Raw genomic sequence first — 15,996 nt, forward strand, 5'->3', positions numbered from 1 at the left:
GCAATCAAGGGTATCCACATAGGATAAGAAGATATCAAACTTTCACTCTTCACAGATATTATCGTATATTGAGAAGACACTAGGGATTCTACTACAAAACCTTTAGAAGTGATCAAGGAATATAGCAATGTCTCAGGCTACAAAATCAACACCCATAAATCTGTAGCCTTTGTATTTACCAACAATAGCCAAGCCAAAGAAATAGTCAAGGACTCTATTCCCTTCACAGTAGTTCCAAAGAAGATGACATATTTGGGAGTTTACCTAACAAAGGACGTGAAAGATCTTTATAAAGAGAACTATAAAACTTTAAGAAAAGAAGTAGCTGAATACATTAACAAATGGAAAAACATACCATGCTCATGGCTGGGAAGAATCAACATTGTTAAAATGTCTATACTACCCAAAGCAATATATAATTTTAATGCAATTCCTATTAAAGCTCCATTGTCATATTTTAATGATCTTGAAAAAATAATATTTCGTTTTATATTGAATCAGAAAAAATCTCAAATAGCCAAAATATTACTCAGAAATCAAAACAAAGCAGGAGGAATCATGCTACCAGACCTGAGACTGTGCTATAAATCGATAGTGATCAAAACAGCATGGTACTGGCACAAAAACAGAGAAGTAGATGTCTGGAACAGAATAGAAAACCAAGAGATTAATCCATGTACTTACCATTATTTTATCTTTGACAAGCCAATTAAAAACATTCAGTTGGGAAAAGATTCCCTATTTAACAAATGGTGCTGGGTGAACTGTCTGGCGACCTGTAGAAGACTGAATGCAGACCTATACCTTTCACCATTAACTAAAATAAACTCTCACTGTATTAAAGATCAAAACTTAAGAAATGAAACTATAAAAATACTTGAAGAAAGTGCAGGGAAAACTCTTGGAGGAATCGGCCTGGGTGAATATTTTATGAGGAGGACTCCCCAGGCTATTGAAGCAGTATCAAAAATACATTACTGAAACCTGATCAAACTAAAAAGCTTCTGCATAGCCAAGAACATAGTAAGTAAAGCAAGCAGACAGCCCTCAGAATGGGAGAACATGTTTGCAGATTATACCTCCGATAAATGTTTAATAACCAGAATGCACAGAGAACTCAAACATGTTAGCAAGAACAGAACAAGTGATCCCATCTCAGGGTGGGCAAAGGACTTGAAGAGAAACTTCTCTAAAGAAGATAGACACACGGCCTACAGACACATGAAAAAAAGCCCATCATCCTTAATCATCAAAGAAATGCAAATTAAAACTACTTTAAGATATCACCTAATCCCAGTAAGAGTAGCCCACATAACAAAATCACAAAGCCAGAGATGTTGGCGTGGATGTGGAGAAAAGGGCACACTTTTACACTGCTGGTGGGAATGCACACTAATAAATTCCTTTTGGAAGGATGTTTGGAGAATACTTAGAGAGCTTAAAGTAGACCTGCCATTCGATCCTATAATTCCTTTACTAGGTATATACCCAGAAGAGCAAAAATCACAATATAATAAAGACATCTGTACCAGAATATTTATTGCAGCCCAGTTCATAATTGCTAAGTCATGGAAGAAGCCCAAGTGCCCACTGACCCATGAATGGACTAGCAAATTGTGGTGCAAGTATACCATGGAATATTATGCAGCCTTAAAGAAAGATGGAGGTTTTACCTCTTTAATTTTACATGGATGGAGCTGGAACATATTTTTCTTAGCGAAGTATCTCAAGAATGGAAGAAAAAGCATCCAATTTACTCAGCCCTATTATGAAACTATTTTATAGCTTTCATATGAAGGCTATAACCCAACTATAGCACAAGAATATGGGGAAAGGGCCAAGGGAGGGGAAGGGAGGGGGGAGGTTGGGGTGTAGGAAGATTGGTGGGGCCACGCCTACGGTGCATCTTAGAATGGGTACAGGTGAAACTTACTAAATGCAGAATACAAATGTCTACATACAATAACTAAGAAAATGCCATGAAGGCTATGTTGAACAGTTTGATGATAATATTTCAGGTTGTATATAAAACCAGCACATTGTACCCCTTAATTGCACTAATGTACATAGCTATGATTTAATAATAATAAAAAAATGCAATACCTGCTTTTCTTCTAGTTTCTGTTTGCCTGGGATATAGATGACCATTTCTTCACCCTGAGTCTATATTTATCTTTTAAGGTAAGATGAGATTCTTGTATGCTGCAGGTATCTGGACTGAGTTTTTGTATCCAGTCAGCCATCCTGTGCCTCTTTAGAGGACAAATTAAGCCATTCACATTAATTGAGAATATTGATATGCCTTGTAGAATTTTGAGTATCAAGTTTTTCAAAAGTCCAGTGGCCATTTTTAATCCTTTTGCCACTGAGGAAATTGGAATTTGATCAAAAGTTTCAGAGTGAGTTTACTTTAGTGGTGGAGAATTGTGCTGGTCATTATGGAGTATATGTCTAAGGATATCCTGGAGTGCTGTTTTAGTTATGGCAAATTTCTTCAATATGTGAATGTCATTAAAGTATTTATTTTCTCCATCCTAAATGAAACTCAGTTTAGCTGGATACAGGATCCTGGGTTGAAAGTTATTTTGTTTTAGGAGATTTAAAGTCGATGACCACCCTCTTCTAGCTTGAAAGGTTACAGCAGAGAGATCTTCAGTCATTCTAATATTTTTCCCCTTGCAGGTTATGGTTCTTTTATGTCTGGCTGCTTTCAGAATTTTCTCCTTCATATTAACTTTACTGAAGTTAATTATAATGTGCCTGGGGGATGTCTTATTCTGGTTGAGTCATGCTGGGGTTCTGATACTGTCTGCTATCTGGATTTAAGGATCTCTTGGCATGTCTGGAAAGTTCTCTTTCATAATCTCATGAAGAAGTGCCTCTGTGCCTTGTGAAGGTACTTTGTCACCTCAGGGATCCCGATAAGGCGAATATTATTTTCTTCAAATTATCCTAGAGCTCTCTGAGAGAATGACCTGTTTTTGCTCTCTACTTCTCTTCCTTTTTGAGCATGTGGGATTGTTCAAAAGCTTTGTCTTCGATGTCAGAAATGCTTTCTTCTGCCTATTCCATTCTGTTATTGAGGGATTCTACTATATTTCTCATATCATGTAAGGCTGCAACTTCTTTGCTCAGTGTGTCTAAATCTTTGGTGATTTTGTCTTTGAAGTCATTGAATTCCTGAGACATCTTCTGAATTAATCCTACAATTTCTAACTCCATCTTTACTCTCATTCTGTTGATCTTATTTGCAGTCCAAATTCTAAGTTCAATGTCAGACATCTCAGCCATTTGTTTGTGGATGGGATCCTTTGGTTTGGCTGGTTTGTCATTCCTTGGGGGAGTTGAACTCTTCTGGTTATTCTTGTTGCCAGAGTTTTTCCTCTGTCAGCCCCATGATTGTTTTTCAGTGTTTAGCTAATCGAGCTGGTAAGGTTAAATTTGATTGGATACTTCTGGGGTTGTGGTTGACCAGCCCTTCACCAAGGAACTGGAACTGGTGACTCCAGATTTTCCTCTACAATTTTGCAAAGGACCTGTACAGTACTGAAGTCTGTGACTCTAGAGGCCTGCTTGGTGTAGTGGGGGTAGGTGGCTCTGTCTTGTATTCAGCTAATCTCTGTCCAATCCTGGTGAATCAGTGACTCTGGGTTGCAGTCTCAGCTTTGGAGAAATACAAGCAACTAGGACATCCCTTCCCCCACCAGTAATATCTGGAAGAGGACAATCAAACCTTCCCACTACAACAAAACCAGGGTACTATGTTTGAGGGTCATTGGGTGATTGTCCAGTTCAAGAGTTCCAGACAAATTGTCCCAAATGGCCCCCACTCTCTAGCTGGAGAGTTCAAAAGGACTCCATCTAGCTAGATATTAGGAGTCTACTGGTAGCTCAAGTGTGGTTTGAACACCTCTGGTGGTCTGAGGAGTCAGACAGGCCCATCCAGTAGGAGGTTTGGAGCCAGGAGGTTGATGCTTCTTTTCCCACCTTTGCTCGCCCTTAACAACCAGACTCTGGTCACCCCAGTCTCTGGCAGCCCCACTGGCAGTCTCTGTTAACCCAGTCTCTGTGGCCCAGTTCTGTCCAATAAGCAAATGTGCCAGGGCTATGTGCCTGCCACTTTGAAAGTAAGGTCATTGCCTCCTCCTCATGGTTACCACCATCTGCCACCATCCTGCAGGGGAAGCTGAGGTCTGCCTGCCACAGGTGCTCAATGGCACCTGAAGAAAGTTCCACCTGAGCTCAATCTATACTTAAGGATATCCAGACAGCAAAAGAATTTCTCCCTCAGCCACTGCACCTTTGTTGCCACTGTTCTACAGCTCTGGTACCCTATAGGGTGAGATCTGGTTCCCTCTGGCAGACCACAGAGTTAGGGAGATGATTACCCAAAATTAGACCCAAGCAGGATCACTCTATAAATGCTGGTGTTGGGTGGGAGGTGTCTCCTCTTGGGTTCATGCACCTCAGCAGTTTCCAAGCCTCCACCCTCAATTCAGAAACCTAAGCCTCTGTCCACTGCTGAGATACACTTTTCTGGGCCAGGTCAGTCACCTTACCCTCTATGTCTGTCTGTACAGTTACTGGATTCACAGATACAGCACTGCTGTACTTCCTCCATCTGTGCAATGCCTGGCCCTAGACAAGAAGTGCAGACATTCTGCTTTCTGCAGGGGTTGGACTTCTAGACTGCCAGGCCAGGGGGGAGGGGTAGACTGGAGGTTCAAGGTGGCAAGGAAAATATTTGGTCAAACTTCCTGCCAGACAAGGGAATTCTCACAGCAGGGGCTCTCTGGAGAATGTGTCCCAACTTCCAGCAATTCCCTCCAGTCGGGTGAGGAAGGAAAGCCTCAATTCATTGCTCATTAGTAGAGATCACGCAGCAAGCAAGCAACTCTCTTGGGGGAGGGAATTGTCACACAACCTGTTTGGGTTGAGATCTGTACATGAAATTAGTTTCTTTGGAGTCAGAGCTTGCCTCAGCAGGGAAGATGAGCAATTATCTATCTCATCTCTCAGCTCAGTTCCTCTCCTTTGGCTTTGTTGGCTTTTTTCTGGCTGTTATCTCTCCCTCTGGACTGGAGCTTCTGTTGAGAGCTGGCTTCAGTCAGCCATCATCCCACATTCCCTCTTGTTCTTGTTGAATGTGAAAATTGGAGTTAGGGAAAGTAGCTGACCCAAGGATTTAGCAAAACAAAAAACACATATAAACCAAATGAACAAATAAAGTGATAAAAAGGCTACCAGACACACAAGCCCACATATGCACGGACAATCAAAAACACATAGACATACAGACAAAAACCAACTATAACAAAAACAATGATGGTCAAAGAATAATTGAAAAAAATTAAGAAAAAAAACCTCTAAAAATCTGATGCAAGCACTCTCAGCAACCATAAGAAGGGAAGAAGAGGAAGAGAGAAAGAAAATAAAATAGTATTAATAAAAAAGTTAAAAAAGAAGAAAAAAATTAAAACAAAAATTAACAATAACTCCTCCAAGAAAAGGATGAAAAAAGAGAGTTAAAAAAAAGGTACCAACCACAAAAATATTATTATTATAAATATACAACTATACATATGACGTAGGGGTCAACTTTAGTAGGAATATATTTATATTGCAATATGTTTTCTGAACACCAGGTGGCACTGGGAGTCGTTCGCAGGCTTATACATGATTCATAGTTTACATTGTTACCACTTTACCAACATTGTTACCACCCTACCTGGCTCGTGGCCATTTCTGAAGTTTCAATATATGTCTGTTTCCTATCTGTTGCCTAAGTTCGGCTGTTCTGTTCCAGGTGGCACCCCTATCTGAGCTCCAAACTCAGTGCAGGAGTCCATGTTTCACAAATCTTTCCACTCAGCTGTTTCTCCATGAACTGGGAACTGCAATTCTCTGTGGGGGAGGGGCTGGTTGCCTCTGGCTCCCGCCCCCTCAGCAGCAGCCTGGAGACCTTTCCGTCAGTTTTCTCAGCTCAGAATCTCACTTTTGAGTCCAGCAACCTGCCAGTTCACCGCACACCCCGAACTGCCAGTCCACACTAATATTCCCCACCAGGCATGGTACGGTCTATTCAATCACACCTGTTGTCCTGGGAAAAGGTGCCCACCATTTCCGACATTTCCAAATGTGTCTGTTTCCCAGGCAGGATCCTTTGTCCTTAATTTTCTATAGGGCTGCCTAGCCCCCTGTGGCTCCAAACAGCACCCCTTTCTGGTCACCAAATTCCGCTCAGGAATCCACACTCACTGAAATTTCCATCAAATACCTAGGTTTCCCTATGAACTGGGAACTGCTATCCTCTGTGGGGGAGGGGCTGGCTGCCAGCCGCCAGCTGCTGGTACTGCCAGGGAAATTTCTACAGCAGAGTCCGTAGCTTTGGATTACACCTCAAATACAGCAATCCACCAATTCACTGCACACCTCTAGCTGCCTAGCCACATCAACACTCTATGCAGGGAAAAGATCTAGAGCCCCATCACTCTCACCTGATGATTTGGGAGAGATGAGCTAAACATCCATCACATCTGCCATCCTGCTCTGCCTCCCTTAGGTTGCACTTCTTTTTTCATTGTTTAGGATTCATTGACTGTACAAAGAACCAGGTTACATTGATTGCATTTGTTAGACAACGTCCCTCTTATAATTGTGTGTCCCTCCCAAAAGATGTGTCACACCATGAACCCCTCACCCCCTCCCTCCTTCCCTCTCTCTGCTCTTCCCTTCCACTACCCCCCTCTACTTCCTCTTCTCTGATCTTCCCTTCCTCCTGTCCCCCTTCCTCTTCTCTGCTCTGCCCTTCTCCCACCCCCCACCATATACTAGGTCATTAATTGTCCTTATATCAAAATTGAGTACATAGGATTATTGCTTCTCAATTCTTGTGATGCTTTACTAAGAATAATGTGTTCCACTTCCATCCAGGTTAATACAAAGGATGTAAAGTCTCCATCTTTTTTAATGGCTGAATAGTATTCCATGGTATACATATACCACAGCTTGTTAATCCATTCCTGGGTTGGTGGGCATTTAGGCTGTTTCCACATTTTGGTGATTGTAAATTGAGCTGTGATAAACAGTCTAGTGCAAATGTCCTTATGGTAAAAGGATTTTTTTTTTTCCTTTTGGGTAGATGCCCAGTAATGGGATTGCAGAATCAAATGGAAGGTCTAGCTTCAGGTCTTTGAGGGTTTTCCATACTTCCTTCTAAAACGGTTGTATGAGTTTGTAGTCCCTCCAGCAGTGTAAAAGTGTTCCCTTTTCTCCACATCCATGCCAGCATCTGCAGTTTTGAGATTTTTGTGATGTGGGCTTTTCTCCCTGGGGTTAAATGATATATCAGGCTGGTTTTGATTTGCATTTCTCTAATCATTAGGGATAATGAGCATATTTTCATGTTTGTTAGCCATTCTTCTGTCTTCTTTAGAGAAGGTTCTATTCATGTCTCTTGCCCAGTGATATATAAGATTGTTGGCTTTTTTCATGTGAATTAATTTGAGTTCTCTATAGATCCTAGTTATCAAGCTTTTGTATGATTCAAAATATGCAAATATTTTTCCCCATTGTGTAGGTTGTCTATTTGCTTTGGTTGTTGTCTCCTTAGCTCTACAGGTGCTTTTTAGTTTCATTCAGTCCCATTTGTTTATTTTTGTTGTTGTTGCAATTGTCATGGAAGTCTTCTTCATAAAGTCTTTCCTTAGGCCAATATTTTCCAGTGTTTTTCCCATGCTTTCTTTGAGGATTTTTATCATTTCATGCCTTAAATGTAGGTCTTTTATCCATCTTGAATCAATTTTTGTGAGTGGAGAAAGGTGTGGGTCCACTTTGTGGATATCCAGTTCTCCCAGCACCATTTATTGAATAGGGATTCTTTCCCAGAAGGTATATTCTTGTTTGGTTAATCAAAGTTTAGGTGGTTGTAAGATATTAGTTTCATTTCCTGGTTTTCTATTCAATTCCAAATGTCTATGTCTCTATTTTTTTGCCAGTACCATGCTGTTTTGAACACTATGTCCTTGTAGTGCAGCCTAAAGTCTGGTATGCTGATGCCCCCAGGTTTGTTATTATTACTAAGAACTGCCTTAGCTATACAGGGTTTTTTCCTGGTTCCATACAAAATGAAGAATTATTTTTTCCAAGTCTTGAAAGTACAATGTTAGCTTTTTAATAGTGATGGCATTGAGTCTGTAGATTGCTTTGGGAAGTATAGACATTTTAACAATGTTGATTCTTGCAAGCCATGAGAATGGAATGTTCTTTCATTTGTTAATATCCTCTGCTATTTGTTTCCTTAGGGTTTCATAATCTTCTTTATAGAGGTCATTTACCTCTTTGGGTAGGTATATTCCTAGGTATTTCATTTTATTTGAAGCTCTGGTGAAGGGCATTGTGTCCTTAGTTAGCCCCTTATCTTAGTTGTTATTTGTGCATTCAAAGGCTACTGACTTGTGGTCATTGATTTTCTATACTGAGACATTCCTCTATTTTGATCACTTCCAGGAGTCTTTTGGTGGAGTCTTTGGGGTTCTCCGGGTATAAGATCATGTCTTCAGCAAAGAGGGAGAGTTTGACCTCCTCTGCTCCTATTCAGATGCCCTTTATTTCCTTCTCTTGCCTGATTGTATTGGCTACAACTTCTAGAACTATTTTAAATAGTGGTGGTGATAGAGGACAACCTTGTCTGGTTCCACTTCTAAATGGAAAAGCTTTCAGTTTTACTCCATTCAGTAAAATAGTAGCTGCGGGTTTGTCATAGATAGCTTCGATCAGTTTAAGAAATGTGCCACTGGGTGGCGCCTATGGCTCAAAGGAGTAGGGCACCAGCCCCATATACTGGAGGTGGCGGGTTCAAACCCAGTGCCAGTCAAAAAAAAAAAAAAAGTGCCACCTATGCCTATACTTTTCAGTGTTGTAATTAGAAAATTATGCTGGATTTTATTGAATACTTTTTCTTGCATCTGTTGAGAGGATCATATGGTCTTTGTTTTTACTTCTTTTCATATGGTGAATAATGTTTATGGACTTGCATATGTTAAACCAGACTTGCATCCCTGGGATGAAACCTACTTGGTCATGATGTATGACTTTTTGATGATAAGCTGTAATCTATTGGCTAGGATTTTGTCGAGAATTTTTGCATCTATATTCATTAGTGAAATTGGTCTGAAATTCTCCTTTTTATTGTCCCCCCCCCCCAGTTTTGGTATCAGGGTAATGTTTGATTCATAGAATGTGTTTGGAAAGATTCCTTCCTTTTCAATTTTTTAGAATAATTTCTGCAGTATGCTCTTCTTTGAAGGTTCAGTAGAGTTCTGGTGTGAAGCCATCCGGACCAGGGTATTTTTTTGTTAGAAAATTTGTTATTGTTTCTTTGATCTCAGTGCTTGAAATGGTCTGTTCAGGTGATCTAGTTCTTCCTGGCTAAGTCTACGGAGAGGGCATAATTCCAAATATTGATCCATTACCTTCACATTGTCAAATTTCTGGCCATAGAGTTTCTGATAGTATTCAGAGGTAATCTTTTGTATCTCTGTGGCATCTGTTGTTGTTTCCTCTTTATCATTTCTGACTGAGGTTACTAGAGATTTTACTTTTCTATTTCTAGTTAGTCTGGCCAAAGGTTTATCTATTTTATTTACTTTTTCAAAAAACCAACTCCTTGTTTCATTAATTTCTGAATGGTTCTTTTGCTTTCAATTTCATTAATCTCTGATTTAATTTTGGATATTTCTTTTTGTCTGCAGGGTTTAGGCTTAGATTGTTCTTCTTTTCCCAATTCCATTAATCTGGCTTGTGGTTTGTTGATGTGCTCTCTTACTTTTTTTAAAATGTAGGCATCTAAAGTGATAAATTTTCCTCTAAGGACTGCTATTGCTGTATCCCACAGGTTTTGGTAGCTTGTGTCATCATTGTTGTTATGCTCAAGGAAGTTATTGATTTTGTCTTTTATTTCTTCTTGCACCCAACTGTCATTTCGCATCAGGTTGTTTAATTCCCATGCCTTTGTGTGGGGTTGAACGTTTTTGTTGGAGTTGACTTTCACCCTTTATGCCTTGTGGTCTGAGAAGATAAAAGGTAAAATCTCAATACTTTTGATTCTCTTGAGGTTTGTTTTGTGTCCTAGGATATGATTAATATTTGGAGAATGTTCCATGGGACAATGTGAAGAATGTATATTCTTTAGCATTGGGATGGAGTGTTCTATATACATCTATCAAGCATAGTTGTTCTAGGGTCTCATTCAAGTTCCTTATATGTTTGTTTAATTGCTGTGTAGAGGATCTATCCAGCTCTCTAAGAGGAGTGTTAAAGTCCTCTGTTATTATAGTGTTACAGGATATCATATTGCTCAGACTAAGGTTTGTTTCAGGAATCTGTTGAGTATTTAAGTTGGGTGCATAAATATTAAGAATGGAAATGTCTTCTTGTTGTATTTTTCCCTTGACCAATATGAAGTTTCCAACTTTGTCTTTTTTGATTTTACTTGCTTTAAGTCCACTTGTATCTGAAAATAAGATTGCAACCCCTCTTTTCTTCTGAATTCCGTTTGCCTGGAAAATTGTATTCCAACCCTTAACTCGGAGTTTTAGAGACTATGTGTGTTTCCTGCAGACAGCAGATGGATGGCTTGTGTTTTTTAATCCAATCAGCCAGTCTATGCCTCCTCAGTGGGGAATTCAAGCCATTAACATTTTTGACATAATTGATAAATGTGGTAGCATTCTAGTCATCTTATTTTGTGACAATACATTGCTTATTTTTATGTTTTGCATCATTGTGGAAGCTAGGGTCTGTCCTTTAATTTCTGGGTGTTTACTTTGATGGTGCTCTTTAGTGATGGTCAGTGTGTAGAACAGGTTGAATTATTTCCTGTAGAGTTGGTCTTGTTGTGGCAAATTTCCTTAATGTTTGCATATCAGTAAAAGATTTGATTTCTTTATCAACTTTAAAGGTTAGCTTAGCAGGATATAGAATTATGGTATGGAAATTATTTTATTTAAGTAGATTAAAGGTAGATGACCATTGTCTTCTGGCTTGAGAAATTTCATTAGAGAAATCTATGGTCAGCCTGATGGATTTTCCCCTGTAGGTCAATTTGCGCTTACTTCTGGCAGCTTGCACAATCTTTTATTTTGTCTTCACTTTGGACAGGTTCATCACAATGTGTCTTGGAGAAGCTCTATTTGAGTTGAGGTGACCTGGGGTCCGAGATCCCTCTGAAAGGAGTGTGTCAGAATCTTTGGTGACATTTGGGAAATTTTCATTTATAATATTCTCTAGTATGGCTTCCATTCCTCTGGGGACATTTTTCTTCCCCTTCTGGGATACCTATAACTCATATATTTGAATGCTTCATGAAGTCCCACAATTCTGTCACTGAACATTCTGCTTTATTTCTCTCTCTTTTTTTTCCTGCCTATTTAACTATCTGAGTTATCTCAAGCGTTTTGTCCTCTAACTCAGAGATTCTTTCTTCTGCATGGTCTAATCTGTTATTGGTACTTTCTATTGCATCTTTAATTTTCCTAATTGACTGCTTCAATTCTTTGAACTCTGCTATATTATTTCTATATTCTTAATATTGTTCATCTCTTATTTGATTATGTTTTTGCATTTCCTTTTTGTTATTTTTCACTTTCTCAGCAATTTCCTTCTATTTTCATCATCTGTATTTTAAATTCCCATTCTGCCATTTCTAACATTTCTTTATAGGTAGAATCCTCCTCAGTAGCTACCTCATGGTTCCTTGGGGGGTTTCTCTGGACTGGTTTTTCATGTTGTAAAGATTTTTCTGCTGTACTTTCCTCATGAATGTTTTCTTTTGTCTCTTTCATTGCCCTAATTTTTCTTTCACTTCTTCTTGCTCTTAAGTTATCATGCCTCTGACTTAAGGTTTTGATAAGTACCTTTGGTACTGGAATAAAAGGATGAGTAGATTGAAGAACAAGAAGTGAAAAAAGATTAAAAACAGAAAAAAGGAGGTGGAGCATGATGGCGGACAGGACGGACGTGTAGCCCACCTCTCCCAACCCACCAGGTGAGAGGAAAGGTGGTCTGGACCTTCCCTGTGTGTGGATTATTGGAGTGGACAGACAGCTGGAGATGCCCAGCGAACTGGCTGTTTGCTATATATGAGGGGTAATTTAAAATCACAGACTCTGTTGTAGAGATTCTTCCATGCTTGGCCGTGCCGGCCAGCAGGCCCCTCCCCTACGGAGGTCAGAAGCTTGTAAATACTGACAAAATCCAATTGACAAATAATTAATCCTGAACTGAGGGAGGCTTCCGAAAGGAGAGCCACTCAAAACCACGGGGAGCTGGGAAAACTGTTGGATAATTGAAGGGAAGGGATGCTGCCTGGGAAAAAGACATTTTGAACTACCCAAAAGGGCGGGCACCTTTCCCCCAGGCATTGGAGGGGGCTGGCGGTTCAGGCTATGCGGCAAACTGGCGGGCGCCCATCCAAAAGGGAAACTCTGATCCATAAAACTCAGAATTAGTCCCCTGAGCCCTCCAACCGTGGGAACCGGCTTGAAGCCTAGGACCCGGCTTTGGCTTCTGGAGCCGCGAAGCTACTGAAGCTGTGGACCGGCTTTGGCTGCTGAAACCGCGGGAACCAGCTACAGGAGATAGAGCCGGGAGCCCGTCAACAAAAGCGCTAACTCAGCACTGCTCCCCTTATGGCCGATTGCAGTCGCCAGTTTGCAGGGGAAACTGGGAACAGAGTGGAAGGACTTAGGAAGCATGGACACCTGCACTGAGTGGGAAAGTCGGTCTCAAGTGCTGTCTGGAAAAGAACAGCCGAGGTTGCACAATTCTTAGGCGACAATCTTTTATGGAATCTCCAAAATGGCGATCGGCCATGGAAGGTGGTTACCATGGTAACGGTATAAACTGTAAATCAGGTATAAGTCTCGGAACCACTCACAGCGCCACTTGGTGTCCAGAAAGTATATCGCAGTATGAATATATTCCTATGAAAGTTGATCCCTACAGCAGACATAGATACTTATAGGTATATTTCTACACACAAGAACATTTTTGTAGTTGGTGCCTTTTTTTTGTTTTGTTTTGTTTTTGGTTTTTGTGGGTTTTTTTTTGTTTGCTTTGATTTTGTCTGTTTTTTCCTCACCATTTTCTTAGAGGAGAGTTCAATAATTTTTTTATTATTACTTTTTATATAGATATATCTTTTATTTCTATGTCTTCAAATTTTAATTTCTTCTTTCTTCTTTCTTTAATTTCTTAACATTCCTTCTAACACCACTTTTTTCTCTCTTTTTTTCCTTTCTTTCAATTATTTTACGATTATCACTATTTTTATTGTAGCTGTTCTTATATTGCTGTTGTCATGGCTGTTGCCTGTATATCTATGTGTCTCCGTCTGTCTCTGTATCTATGGGCCCATGTGCCTGGTAAACGTTGTATCTGTTTATTTGTTCATTGGGTCTCAATGAGCTTGGTGTTATGACCTGCAACTCTGAGCTCCTAACACTCCCCTCCACTCTCACTCCGTGATCTGGAGACCTGCCCCCCCAAGAGTCCAGATTCTTGGGTAAACTCTTGAGAGGTGTAGACAGGACCTGGACTCCAGCTGGCCAGTGCTGACTCTGTAGCAAAGGAGCGGGAAGACGACGGTTGGCTGAAAGGGAATTACACTGGAGCAGTGGTGTCCCGAGGTACAGAGCAACAGCCGTCTTCATCAATAACAAGGCCCACCCCCAGATGACCCATAGCCTTTCCTCCTGTCTTCCTGGGCAACCAGATGAGGCTGAGAATCTTCTCAGATGGCAGCCACCATGGAACAGACCTGGGACTGAAACACAGGCCCCGTGAGTAAAGGGTTTTCCTGAGACAGTACCAACCTGGGTGGAACATGGGTACTAGAAAACACACCCGCAGAGCTGGGAAATTCTCAGGGTAGGGCAGATCCAGAGGACCGCTCTACTGAGCCTAAGACGCACCTGGCCCTTAGGGTATCACCAGCCTATAGACAAAGTAGGACAAGAGGCTACAGCTAACAACTGATTGTGCTGCGAATACAAACCTGCAGGACTAAAGACAGCACCTGAGGCACAGGGTGTGGGAATTCAAATCAGCCTCGCCTCTGCAGAGGAATCTGGCAAGGTCAGAAACAAACTCCCACAGGGTTGTTCCCTTCACCCAGTAACGTAAACTAAGGGTGGGGCTGGAACTGCGTGAACACCTCTAGCCTCCATTAAGTGCCCGAAGATGAAAGGCCACACCACCCCCTGCTGGAAAAAGACAGAGAATAGCGGCCTAGTAAAGCAGACACAGACTACCCTGTGACTTAGGCAGGTACAAACTCCTGGAGTATCTGCTTATTGCAGACAACTGACTGGGTCACAGCCCTCTAGGGATAGCAGTGACTGGGTGTAACAGAGCTACAAGGTGGGGAAGGAGGCATCAATCTTCCCAGACCGATCTATTTACTGGGTGACTCTACCTGACTCCACGCAGCACTGGAGCAACCCATTTTAGAGCAGTCACGAGACACCTGTGATCTAGTTCCCAGGGACCTTTGGAACTCTCCCACACAAGGCAGCTGCTGACTGAGACAACTGACTTGGAACTTTTGAACTGAGTCACTCACCTGGGTACTATCCAGGTGGTGCCCTGGGTGTGTGGTTATAGGAAGGTTTGATTTTCCTTTTCCATTTGTTGCCTGTGGTGGGTGGGGTAACTTAATTGCTGGTATTTCTCCACAGCTGAGACTTCAACCCAGAGTAACTGTTTCACTAGGGTCAAATAGAAACCAGCTGAAAACAAGACAGAACCACTTAGCCCCTCTACACCAAACAGGGCCCCAGTTTCTCAGGCCACAGCACTGTACAGGTCCTCGACAAAACACCAGGGGAGAAATCAAAGGAAGTAAAACAATCATGGGGCAGAATCAGCAGAAAAACCTTGGTAACATGAATAACCAAAATAGAAACCCCCCCCCCAAGGAAAGATACGGCAGATGTAATTGAAGATCCCATTCACAAACAACTGGCTGACATGTCAGCAATCGAATTCAGAATTTGGATGGCAAACAAGATTAACATAATGGAATTAGGAATTCGTGGAGAAATTCAAAAGCTGTCTCAAGAATTTAACGAAATTAAAGACAAAACCACCAAAGACTTAGACACACTGAAACAAGAATTTGCAGCCCTCAAAGATATGAAAAATACAGTAGAATCCCTTAGCAACAGAATGGACCAAGCAGAAGAAAGGATCTCCAACATCGAAGATAAAGCCTTTGAATGCTCCCAAACTCTCAAAGAGGAAGAGAAATGGAGAGCAAAAATGGATCACTCACTCAGAGAGCTCTAGGATAACTCGAAGAAGGCAAATATCCATCTCATAGGAATTCCTGAAACAGATGAAGTGGCCTCACTGGGCGCAGAGGCCCTTCTCCATGAAATTATGAAAGAGAATTTTCCAGACATGCCTAGAGAACCTGAAATTCAGATAGCAGATAGCTTCAGAACCCCAGCACGACTCAACCCCAATACGACATCCCCCAGGCATATCATAATTAAATTCACTAAAGTTAATATGAAGGAGAAAATTCTCAAAGTGGCCAGGCGAAAGAAATCTATTACCTTCAAAGGTAAGAACATTAGAATGATTGCAGATCTCTCTGCTGAAACTTTTCAACCCAGAAGACGGTGGTCATCAATGTTTAATCTCCTCAAGCAAAATAACTTTCAACCCTGGATCTTGTACCCAGCTAAACTGAGTTTCATTTATGACGGAGAAATTAAATACTTTAATGACATTCATATGCTAAAGAAATTTGCCACAACCATCCCAGTTCTTCAGGATATTCTCAGACCTATCCTCCATAATAACCAACCCAATCCTCTACTACAAAAGTAAACTCACTCAGAAACTTCTGATCAAACTCCAACTTCCACAATGGCAAAAGAATTAAAAATGCCCACTGGACTTTCGAAAAACTCAATATCCAAAATTTCA

The sequence above is a fragment of the Nycticebus coucang genome, chromosome X, assembly GCF_027406575.1.
Source record: "Nycticebus coucang isolate mNycCou1 chromosome X, mNycCou1.pri, whole genome shotgun sequence".
Lineage (NCBI taxonomy): Eukaryota > Metazoa > Chordata > Mammalia > Primates > Lorisidae > Nycticebus > Nycticebus coucang.